The sequence below is a fragment of the Anarrhichthys ocellatus genome, unplaced genomic scaffold, assembly GCF_004355925.1.
Source record: "Anarrhichthys ocellatus isolate YVR2014 unplaced genomic scaffold, GSC_Weel_1.0 scaffold4, whole genome shotgun sequence".
NCBI classification, from domain to species: Eukaryota; Metazoa; Chordata; class Actinopteri; order Perciformes; family Anarhichadidae; genus Anarrhichthys; species Anarrhichthys ocellatus.
In genome coordinates, this window is record NW_022280034.1 from 3,389,681 (window position 1) to 3,401,034 (window position 11,354).

General features: G+C 42.5%; 1 protein-coding gene across 9 annotated transcripts in view; it reads left to right on the forward strand.

The window, feature by feature from the left end:
• The window catches only part of tanc2b (tetratricopeptide repeat, ankyrin repeat and coiled-coil containing 2b), a 125,946-nt gene that overhangs the window by 70,902 nt on the left and 43,690 nt on the right, over nucleotides 1–11,354 (forward strand). The window lies entirely within an intron of this gene.

Sequence of the window (11,354 nt, forward strand, 5' to 3'; positions counted from 1 at the left end):
GCGTACATGGGTCGAAGTTGGTGGGGGAGTAGTTTCCCCTCCCCTCGCCATGCAGTCGGCAGCTTGTTGTTGTGTCTCCGCATCATGTGCCGGGGAAGTGGGTTCCTCCTTCCAGTTCCAGTTGCGGCGGGCCTCCCGCCTCCCTGCCTCGTCCCAGGGGACGACTAGCTGGTGTGTGAACGGAACAAAATGTCTCAATAATAATGTCTGCCAGAAAAACACAAGCACCTCATCAGCAGCTGCTATTGCTGGTCTCAGGTGAACGGTTTTTGATGAGGCGCCCGCAGCCAGTTTTCACACCACTTAGTATCGGCACCTGGAGAGTGCTTTGATGAGCTCACCTTGTCAGCTGTCATTCAGGATGCGTCGGGCAGGCAATGACACTAAGAAACTTCAATTTCAGGGCGGATGAATTGGCCATGTTAAGAGTGTCCAAGGTGGGGAGAACGTTTCCTGGCTTTTAAGATCCCTCGTGGGGTTATTTGACTCTGATGGAGCAGCGTGAACGAGGTCTCATCCACGGTGATAAACGACATCCCTTCATGGTTATGACACAAGTATTTCTCTCCATCTTTAGACGTTTTAGCTGAGGGATCATTGTCTGACAAGAAGTTGTTATTCAAAGAAACTGAAAAGAGAGCAATTCACCCGGCACAGAAACATAGAGGTACTTCAAGGCCTGTTATAGAGCTTGCAATGGACTCAGTACATTCTGAGAATACCAAGTGTAAATGTTTACCACAGTATAGCTCCATTGATGTGGATGTTATTCTCATCTCTGTTTCCTCTGGAGCCCTTTATGTGTCTTGTAGGTGTATGTCAGTATATGTTCTCGCACGTATTCACAGGAAAAGTCGGTTAAACCCGGCTTTTGTGTTGCCCGGGCTTCTCAGCTGATGTGCCCCACTTTCCTGAAAATCAGCCAAATTAAGCCTCCCACCCTCTGCAGTGGATCAGAGTGATATTGATTTATATAATTGCTCAAATTCCCTCCCTTGCCACCTCTTGAGCGTGTGTCAGACAAATGGCTTGTGAGCCTGAGACAAGTTATGAAATAAATATGACAGACTTCCGAAAAAGCCAGCCTACTTTGGTCAGTTTTTAGGCACACAGTGTATGAAATGCAGCTCTAGCTGGACTCATATTCAATGCGCTGAAAATGACTGTGATGTTAATTTGCTAACCAGTGGATTATAGGCTATATTCACAGTTTAGTGACATTGTGGTGTCTGGATTTCTGATGCAGCTGCCGGCCTTTTTCACCACTCGATCCTGATTACAAGCAGCCTGCTGAGTGGCTCTATTGGCGGTTGGGGGTGGGGGAGGAGCTATTAATCAAGCATTGGACACCACTGTCCTTTAAAATCCCTCACTTTGTTTCTTGGTGCAAAAGGTTAGAAGATGAATTGAATTAGCAGGAAACTAGTTGGAGGGTGTCGTGTTCTGCCAGAGCGCTGCAGGAATGAGTCCTAAAACACGGAAGTGAGGTAGCATTTATGCACTTCTGGTTCCCTCGTCTCAATGTTCATGGACGTTTTTCGTTGCCCGAAATGAAGTCTGTGTTTAACACAAGCTTATAAGAGGTTTTATCATTTTGTTCTACGATATAAAATACGGCAGTAAAGACCTCTCTCTTGACTTTTGAAGCTTTTACGTGTCTTAAATGAAACCACCAGTCAGCCCGCTGACTAGTCCATCTTTAGCTGAGTGAAGGTGACGTTAAGTCAGTCGTTTATAGCTTATTTTCTGCAATAATCCCAAATCCAGTGAAAACATCCCATTGGGCCTTTTTGGTCGGGGGAACCAGTGCGATGCTAACTTCCGGGTCGGCCTACAAAAGTACGTCATCCCTGCAGCGCTCTGTTGTCTCCGGGCAATCAGGTGACCCAGCATCTCTCGCCCTCATCTTTTCTTTCACCACAAATGTCTCCTAGTTCTATTTCCTTTACAGAAGTTGGATGAGTCATCAGTTTTGCCAACTCTGTAACAACTCCCTGTGATCTAGAATGACAATCTTTTATTACGGTGAGAAGGGACACAGTTAGTGCCGCCATTAGCAAAATGAAGTCATCCTCTTGTGTTCGTTATCCCCCTCCGACCATGCTCTTTAAAGTCAGCTTCCAGAGTCTACGCCAGGTAACAACCTGCAATTAGAAATCTTCCCCCAAAGCTGTTTAAACAGCCACCATAACCCTCCGCTCAAGAAATGCAACCCAGACAGTGCCGACCTCAGCAATTACAGGCCCATCTGTAATCTCCCTTTCTTTGGTAAACTTCTGAAGAAAACTGTTGCAACTTAAAAAAAGTAATTACTGTAACGATAATAATGATATTGTGTCGTGAACTGAATATTTTACTCTTATTTGACATAAATAGACTGTAAATCTGTGAATTTGCTTATAAATCCGCCCATAAGATTCAAAGCTTTCCAAAATATGTTTAGTTCAACTCAGATCTTCAGTCTTGGTCCGCTTGTTAAAACCTGCCTCAGTCAGTTTTCTGTAAAATATATGAGACCCACTTTGTGAAGCAATGTTAATCAGCTCCCAGTTTAAAAAAAGATAATCCTAAAACTGGCATTTAGTTTAGTTTTGGTTAATCTCTTGGATTTCTTTCTACAATGAGTATTTGGTTTCATATGTTCATTCGTAACTGTGAGACTGTTTTACAGGAAAGTGACTCCAAAACTATTGTTATTCAAAGTTAAAATCAGTTTATTTTCTGTAGATATTTAGATCAACACTGGGTGGACCTTTGATAAGCCTTGTAGGCTTTTGGCCTCTCATGCATACTCTATTATTTATGCTGTTTTTTTGACGTTCTTCCTCGTGTGCTGTTGAATAAATCAAATCAATACAGGAACTGAGAATCATTGTTGGTGTCTCAGTGTTTGACACCTTTAATAATCACAATTTGAATGACAGTCTTGAGAAATGGGTGAATGTCTGAGGAAGTGTACTGGTCTAGTTTCCTTATTGAAGATGGCGTTCCTCACAGAACCTTTCTTAGTCCTTTTCTGTTTTCTTTATACACGATCCCACCTGGTAACATGATCACAATGTTATTTACCACTTTCAAATGGTCCCAATGCTCTGAGCACATCAATGCATGGAGGTGAGGCAACTTTAAAACCAGACAAAATACATATTTTGTCTTGTTGGACCCAGTAGAGCGAGATGAGTCCGTTTGGCCAAACAGATTAAAACGCATTCACAAATCAGACTGATTTCAATCTTAATTCCCTTTCTTAAATCCCAAGATCATCTCAGAAGCAAAGCTAAATACCTTTTGCTGTGCCTAGAATTTTAACAAATGCTTAAAGAAGAGATCATATTACCTCGCTGCTGGCGCTACGCAGGCTAAACACATTTTAAAGCTCTTTTACTTGTTTTGTAAAGCTTTAAATTACCTGCAACCTCCTTTATATATAATATCAACAGACACTGAAGTCCTTCATTGTCTTCTTTCGTAGACATTCACATTTTTTCAGACTGCCTTTTGTGAAATACCTTACCTCTTGATCTTAGAATAGCAAACTTTTTTTCTTGAATACCAAGACCCATTATTCTTATTATTATTCTGGCTTTTAATTCTCCAGGCCTTTCATGTTTCTCCCCTTTGGTTTTGCTCTTTAATTCCCAGTGTTTAATGCATTTCTGTTCACATATTTAGCTGTTTTATTTACACAAAACATTGCATTGTTACTGATAGTTTCATTTAGCGTGAGAGCTGCTTTACCAATGACTTAACTATTTCTAGCTTACAGTGTTCTGGTTGCTTACATTTGGTTTTATCTGTATATTTAGCCGTACCTTCTGGGGGAAGAAAAGCTGTGGAGTGGAACAGAGAAACCCGCAGTGTGCTATAAATAGCGATAATAATGATTTGCTTACAAAACAGAGCAGTGGGTTACATATACCACCTCACTGCTTTCTGCGAATGCTGCTGGTGGAGAGCTGAGCAAACATTTCTGAGATGCACACAGAGGCCTAAAGAAGTGTGTTGTTGTGGGTGTATGTGTGTCCATGCGTATCCAAACCCTGACAGACCGCTGCACAGGACCGCGCAATGACACCAGCCTCCGTATTAACATTCACCTCTTGTCTGTCTGCTGTTAACTTACTTGCTCAGTCATTTCAGGGAGCTGAGCCGCTACGTTGTGTGGCCGCAATCGGTCTTCTGACTTTGTCTGCGGGATTACATAGGGAGCAACAATTGATTACGGCTTGTGTCGGACATGAAATCATCCAGCTTGTCCTGATTTTGTCAGTGGCGAGGGGATGTGGTCCTGAGTGCAGCCGACGGGTTATAAATATCCCCGGTAAAGGCTGAACTCCAGCTGGGCCAGAGGCCAAGGCAGCCGTGCTATTATTAGGCCTCTGTATCAAGCGGTGTCCTTGACAATTATGTTCATCTCGCTTTCTTAAAGCGGTATCGTCTTTAACTTTACAGCTTTGCTGATATCATTTGGCTTCAGGAGTGCAGGCCTCCCATGTGCTATGTGAGAGGTTTACGGTCCGGGGTTGGGCGATATTAGAATTCCCTTACTGACAATATTGCTTTAAGAAAAACAAAAAAGCTGTAGAGAGAGACGCACATAGATATAAATATCTATCATAAGTGGCCAAGAAGTGTCCAGAATGTATATAAGCGCTGTTTTACACGAGGACATGCTGACATCGGCAAATCAGATCAGTCTAACTGCCTCGTTTAGTCTCGCCACTGTTGACTGTCAAGTTTATACTTTGTTTACTGAAGACTTGAGGGTTGATTGAGAGTTTTGGTCCGGCTGCTCCTTGCGGATGAAGTCGGTGGCAGACTTGCGTATTCTGTTGGATGGTGAGTATTAAGATGGAAGCGAAGCTTTGTGGTGTTTCCATCTTTGTTTATTGCACAGCTTACAAATCACTTCGTCTTCGTCTCTGGCTCTAGTTTTTTGTTTGTTTTTAAAAGAACCAAAGAATTGCCAAAGAGGCGCATTTGCTTTCTTTTTGCTAAATGGATCGGACGTCTTTCCTGCCGTATTTAGTGCTACATGGGTAATAAATAGGAATGTACCAAATAGTTCAAAGCTTCGTTCATAACGTTGACATTCAAATTATTATTAATAATAACTTACAGAAACGTTGCATCAGTCGACACAACGCTGTGTCCTCGTCTTTATGATTACCTCAATCCTTAGTCTAATAGTCTATATTTATTTAAAAATGATAAATGCCTGCATTTCCAAAATTCACAAAATGTTTTTATCGAACAAAATATTCTGCTTCAATCCATATTTGTTGGCGTTTAGCCTTTCAAAAAACGTTTTTACTCTCCTGTATGCACCTGGATATTTACAGGGCGTTCTTGCAGCAATTCAACAGAACCTTAAATTACATTTATATCACCACAATAGCACAAAATCAGACATATGCTAGCATGTTGTCCCTTTTTTTGATGGGCTACAACAATGCGGCTTGGCATTGAGAAGGCAAAAGAAAAATAATTGAATATTTTTCTGTTATCGTGGCCAACCAATATCGCGTTGAAGGATAATCGTGTCATATCGCCGGAGCCTATCGCGGTCACACTTCTGTGTCAATCTGAAGGAGAGAAACCATAAGAAAGTTGACAGTGGCTGAATCGCTCAGTGTTAACAATAGCTGCTTCGCCTCAGCAGCTGAGTCATGGAGGCAGAGTCCTTGAGGAACGAAGGGCTTGTTCACTCGAGCAGACAGCTGCACAGAAAGCCTGCAGTATGGACGTAAGTATGTACACAACAGGGATTTAGACCAGAGATGGAATGATAGAAATAATGCTGCTCGGAGCAAATAAGTTGTCCAGTGTGGTAAAAGTTCATAAAACAATACACATACACATTTCACTAAAATAGCGTCGAGTTGGAGGGGTTTGTTTCAGGGATAATTATAAACACTTGATTAGCTGTTTAATCACAGTTATAAAGTGCCTTACAAACAACGACATTATACACAAATAGAAGTAATATGCATTCAGTCACCCTGATAACAACAGAGAAATAGAAATCTTATAGAAAAACCTAAAATGTGCTTTGAAGGAGGACGGTTTTGTTCCACAGCGCTGTGGGCCCTGATAAGAAAAAAGCCGCATCATGTTTGGTGAGTGGAGTTCGGTCTTAACTTGATAACAGACTTACAGGCCCTGTGTGAGGATTACTAACTATGTCCCTCTGTCGAGTTATTTTCTAAAGCCAATCACATTCCAGATCGCTGCTCTTGTCCCAAGGCCGGACGGCTGCATACAGATTAATGTTTTGTGAAAAATCGATGTGATTTTGGACACACTGATGGATAAACGGCACAGAATTCCTCCAACAAAATCTCCTCCTGAATAGATTCATTTCCTCACTCGTTGATGCGTCTTTGATGTCACTTGGTTTTGTGCTATTGGTCTAATCCAGGCCCCAATGAGGCTGTGTGAAACGTTGAATTAACAGCCTTTTTGGGGCTTGGGAGAGCTCGGCTAATGAGCGTTCTTAGAAATTCAGCACCTCCTTTCGCCCTCTTAAAATTCTGCCTGTGCCTCACCTTGCTCTGCTAATCCTCCCAAGGTTGTAATGATAGGTACGTGTGTGTGTGTGTGTGCGTGCGCGGCAGACACACTGCCACACATAGAGTACATAAAAGAGGGAGAGGCAGTCTGGCTAATGGACTTGCACTTGCTGCCTCTGTTTCGAAGCTGTGACTGAACAGCGCAGCAACATCTGGTCTGCATTGTTTTGTTCAACAAGTCATCGGGACAAATGCACAAAATCACCCGTGAGCCGGATTACTATGCGCACACTGGGAACAAGCCTCTGGGCCGTACATTAAGGCTGGTGAAATTAAAGTGAAACAGCACGTCTGAAGAGCCACATTAATTATCAGCCGCATCTGTGGTTTAATTTATCTATAATGTATTGAAAGAGTACTCCACCGATTTACTATGGCACTTCTACTGCATTCTAAATCACATACTTTTTAGTTTTAGTCCATACTGCAGCTGCCCCCACAAAGTGCATGCTCTTACTGGGACATGCTACCTCCTCGTGAGGTGGCATCTTCAACTTTGACCCTCTTGCTCAAATATCTGCTGAGCAAAGGATTGTTGTTCAGAATAGCCCAAAAAGCATGCGGACTTGCAAAATGTGACCGGATGTAAAAGAACATCCTGGTATTTTTGGCACACTGCATTCGAGATACTATGTATTAGGACATACTAAATACTATATATAAAGAATGGTAGTATGGGTTGGAATGCACAGATCGTCTTTTTTTTCTTCATGTATTCTTCTACCTTGGCTAAATCTGGCGCCTAGATTACCCACAATGCAACTGGACCACCGACAGTTTGGTCGTAGATTTGGTAGGGGACTCCCTAAAGATATAAATAAATATATATACGTCACTCAGCCTTCCTGCAGAATAAACCTGGATATAATTACCTTCACTAACATTTACAAAGAAGCACAGCAGACAGACGAAAGCCTCAACACACAGGATCAGAGCATCGGTTGCTGTTTTGAAAGCTGAGTTCCTTGAATGGAGGTGACGAGGGGAAGACCTTGCCGATACAAAGACGACATGTTTGATTACATTTTAACCAACGTATTGGGACCTTAAAGCTTTTGGTTTCGGTGGACAAGACCCGTCGTTTCCCTGTGCTCTGCTGTTTCCATAGTGACCAGGGCCGCATGCTGCGTTTCTGTAAAGCTCCGCTCGGGTTGCAGACAGCTGGGTGATGTATGTCCTCACCCACATTATCTTTCTTCATTCACGTTAGTGCGTGCTCCTGTGGGTGCCCGAGGTCGTATGTAACGGAGACGGCGGTTCAGACACTGAAATGTCTCCTTCCGCTCGTGCGGCAAAGGAGGAACCGTGCGTTGCTCATTAGAGTCGCTGATTCATATTCAGATCTTGTCATTTATTTCTAGAGAACAGGTCGTGTCCATGGGGACTGTCACGTTGAAAAGAAGCGCTCCTCTTTCATATGCACAACACCCTGCTCACGTGATTTTGAATCACAATATTGACTTGCTTTTCTCTCTCGTTGAGGATTTCACCAAAGGCTGTGTGTACACGCTGACGATCTCGGGAATAGAGATCAGCTTCCTCTTTTTAAAATGTTCAAACTGTCCATTGTCACCCAGCCTCCCCCTCCCCCGTTCTCACTCTAATCTCACATGTACACTTGCATACATGCAACATGCATATTCATATTCACACCCTCTTATCCAGAGCATGTTACAAATATCTATTTCACGGCCACGTGCATCTGCACACACAGACTAGAGATATTTATTCATAAGCTCATTAGAGGAGTGGATTTGCCTGCTGCCATCCATCACAGTGTCACCCATCCTCAGCCTGGCACACACCGACAACAGAACTGCAGGAGACAAGTCCCTGGGATTTAGTCTCCCGGAGCCGCTGCTATAGAGGGGATTTACTCCGATAGACAGAGTCTCACTTCACCATTTTATAGAGGTGAGATCAGGGAGACAAAAGAAACGGTAATCTCCGATTCCCCCTAGTTTATCCAGAAACTGATATTCTTTGAGTCACTTGGCATAGTCATTGTCAACTGGTGCTCAGCCTGTGTACGCTGTTTTTTGCAATTTTTGGTGGATGCTCTTGCAGGCGCACGTGAAAGCTCAGTCTCCTCGTAGCTCGCAACAAGCTGTTGCAAGCTTGTCACTGCAGGTGCAAGAGCGGCTTATCGAAGTAAGGCAGGACTGTGGTTTGAAAGAGAAACGGAGAATTGTAACTTTGGGCTGTTTTTTTTTTTTTTGTTTTTTTTTTTTTTGCACCAACGAACGCGTACTGCTTCCTAGTTTTCCTGCGAGCTAACAATGAGAGCTTTACCAGAGAAGAAAGGGAAAAGCAACAAGGTAGAGAGACATTGTTAGAAATGTGGAAAAAAGATTTTTGAAGTATCTTAGTAGTAGTGCGCCCTGGAGCTGTTTTGTACATGGGGCAAAAACTTTACTTGTGCAGAAAGTCTTGTTTCATTGTGGATTCACCAGTGTCTTCAAATGACTGACACTAACTTTGAAAGAAGGGGGGATGCTTTGGAAGTCAAATTAGGAAAGAACTATACTATAACAGGTCTGATATACTATGTTTGACACATGTATACAGTACTATATATTTCATTTTGTTTGTTTTTCTTGTATCTGAAGGTAAAGTGAGTCATCTTGTAAGCCCTTGTAAGCTAAAACCTTTTGAATGAAGAATTCATTTGAATCATCTCAATACCACAACATGGTAAGCACAAATAACTCTAGCCAATATATAAAACAAGTACTAAAAAAACCCAATAGTTAGAGTTGTTTGTCAGGCAGAAAACATGAAGTGTCTCTGTTCGTTTCTTTCATGGCAGTGTATCCAGTGGAGAATAACTCTGGTCCTTTCTTCCTCCTGGCTGTCAGCTGTAGTTTCTCACTGTGGCATCTGTGCTGGCTCACTTCCTAGATGTGGACAATTAGCAGGGTCCTCTCCAGACCATACCAACACAGCATTAACACTGTGTGTGGCAAGCGAACGCATCTACTTTACACACGTACTCATCGCTCTGAAGGAGTTCTTTATTCTCGCTGCCAAGGATATTTTGTTTTTGTTTGTTGGACTGTGTGTTTGTGAGTGAGCAGAATATCTCAAATCTTGACAACAGATTGCCGTGAATTGGTAGAAAGTTGGACCATGGGACGTTGAACAAGTGCTTAGTTTCTGCTGAAGATTCGGATCGAGGAGCAGGAATTCCTATGATTGCAAAACGGGGCGTTTTTAACCTGGAACCTGTGTCTCATTATCGTCAGTTTGTTGTGAAATTAAATTAAATGTCTCCAACTATTTGATTGATTCCCATTAAATTTGCGTCACACATGCGTGTTCCTATCAGGATAATATGTAATCCCTTCACTTTTAACATTGCACCATCATCAGCATTTATGTTTGGTTTATGCCCAAATACCTGCACAACCAATCACAATCCCCTCAGCTGTTCTGTTCTAAACTAAGATAGTGAACGTCTTAGTTTAGCAATTTAGCCTCAGAGCACTGCTGTGCCGACTGTAAGTGCAGCCTCACAGAGCCGCCGCCAGCGTGGCTCTGTCTCAGTGTCGTTCAGATAAAATGAAGGATTACATGCTCCCTCGTGGCTTGAGAAATCCTAACACTGATATATATTATAAAGCCCTTTATACCCTGTTAGATTACCAGCATGCGAGGAGAAGTAATTGTCACTAAGAGCTGTCTTTGAACTGACATTTTGAAGACAATGGGCTTGAAGTCAGTGGACAGTGATGACATCTGCTTTTGTGCAGATTCATAAGGATGGAGATTTTTTTTAACTGGCAAATTTAGATGATTGTTCTGCCTTTTCATTAACTCTAAAGTGATTTCTGTTACACTGTACAAATGTGTCATTATGTATTTTGCATTGATTAAAGTCTGTACCGCTTCTATTTCTGTCTGTCGTTACATAACTTAAGACAGGGGTGGCCAAACCAGTTTCACTGCAAGACAATTATTACAATGGTCATATACATTTAACCTCATCCTAAGCATTTAGGAGCAATGGCAAATTTAGGACGACTATAGTGTTTAAACTAGGAAGTGCCATGTACATACAGTGGAACTTAGAACACACACACGCATTACTGGCATTAGCTGTAACAAAAACCTTAAACAAAAGTAATAAGGAGCCTTTTGCCTGAATATATGTTTCAGCTGCCGCCCGTGACTTCCTGCTCTCCTCCACTCTGGTTCATCGTACAGCGTTGGACGTGTGCACTCACCCACAAGAAGAACGGCTAACAGTTGCAGCATACAGTACATCATCTATTTCAAACCCTCATTTAACCAGATTAACCAATTGAGAACAAATTATGCTCAGATCCCGCCCACACAAGTACAAAAAAAATAGGTTGAACAAATTATCTCTATTTAGTTGAAATTAGCCGAATTCCTTTGCGCACTCGGGGTTGTGTCCAACTCAATAACCGCAGCCGTCATCAGAGAACAGATGCTTAGGTATCCTGATACCTGCTGTATGTGAGTAAAGCTTTGGAGGTCTCACGTTGATATCATTTTCTCTGCTGTAAATTGCTGTGCATACTGTATGTATTCCTAGCACAGCTGTTCTACTAAGTCTACGAGTGTCTTCACCGGCACAAAGACGCCTCTGTGTAGCCCTCGCCGAGTAGCCCTCGATGTATGCACTCATGATACCATAAGCTGGTCTGTGACCAAGAACCCAGAAAAAGATCGTGTCACAACCACCACCCCCGACTATTCAAACGCTCTGTCTCTCTCTCTCTCTCTCTCTCTCTCTCTCTCTCTCTCTCTCTCTCT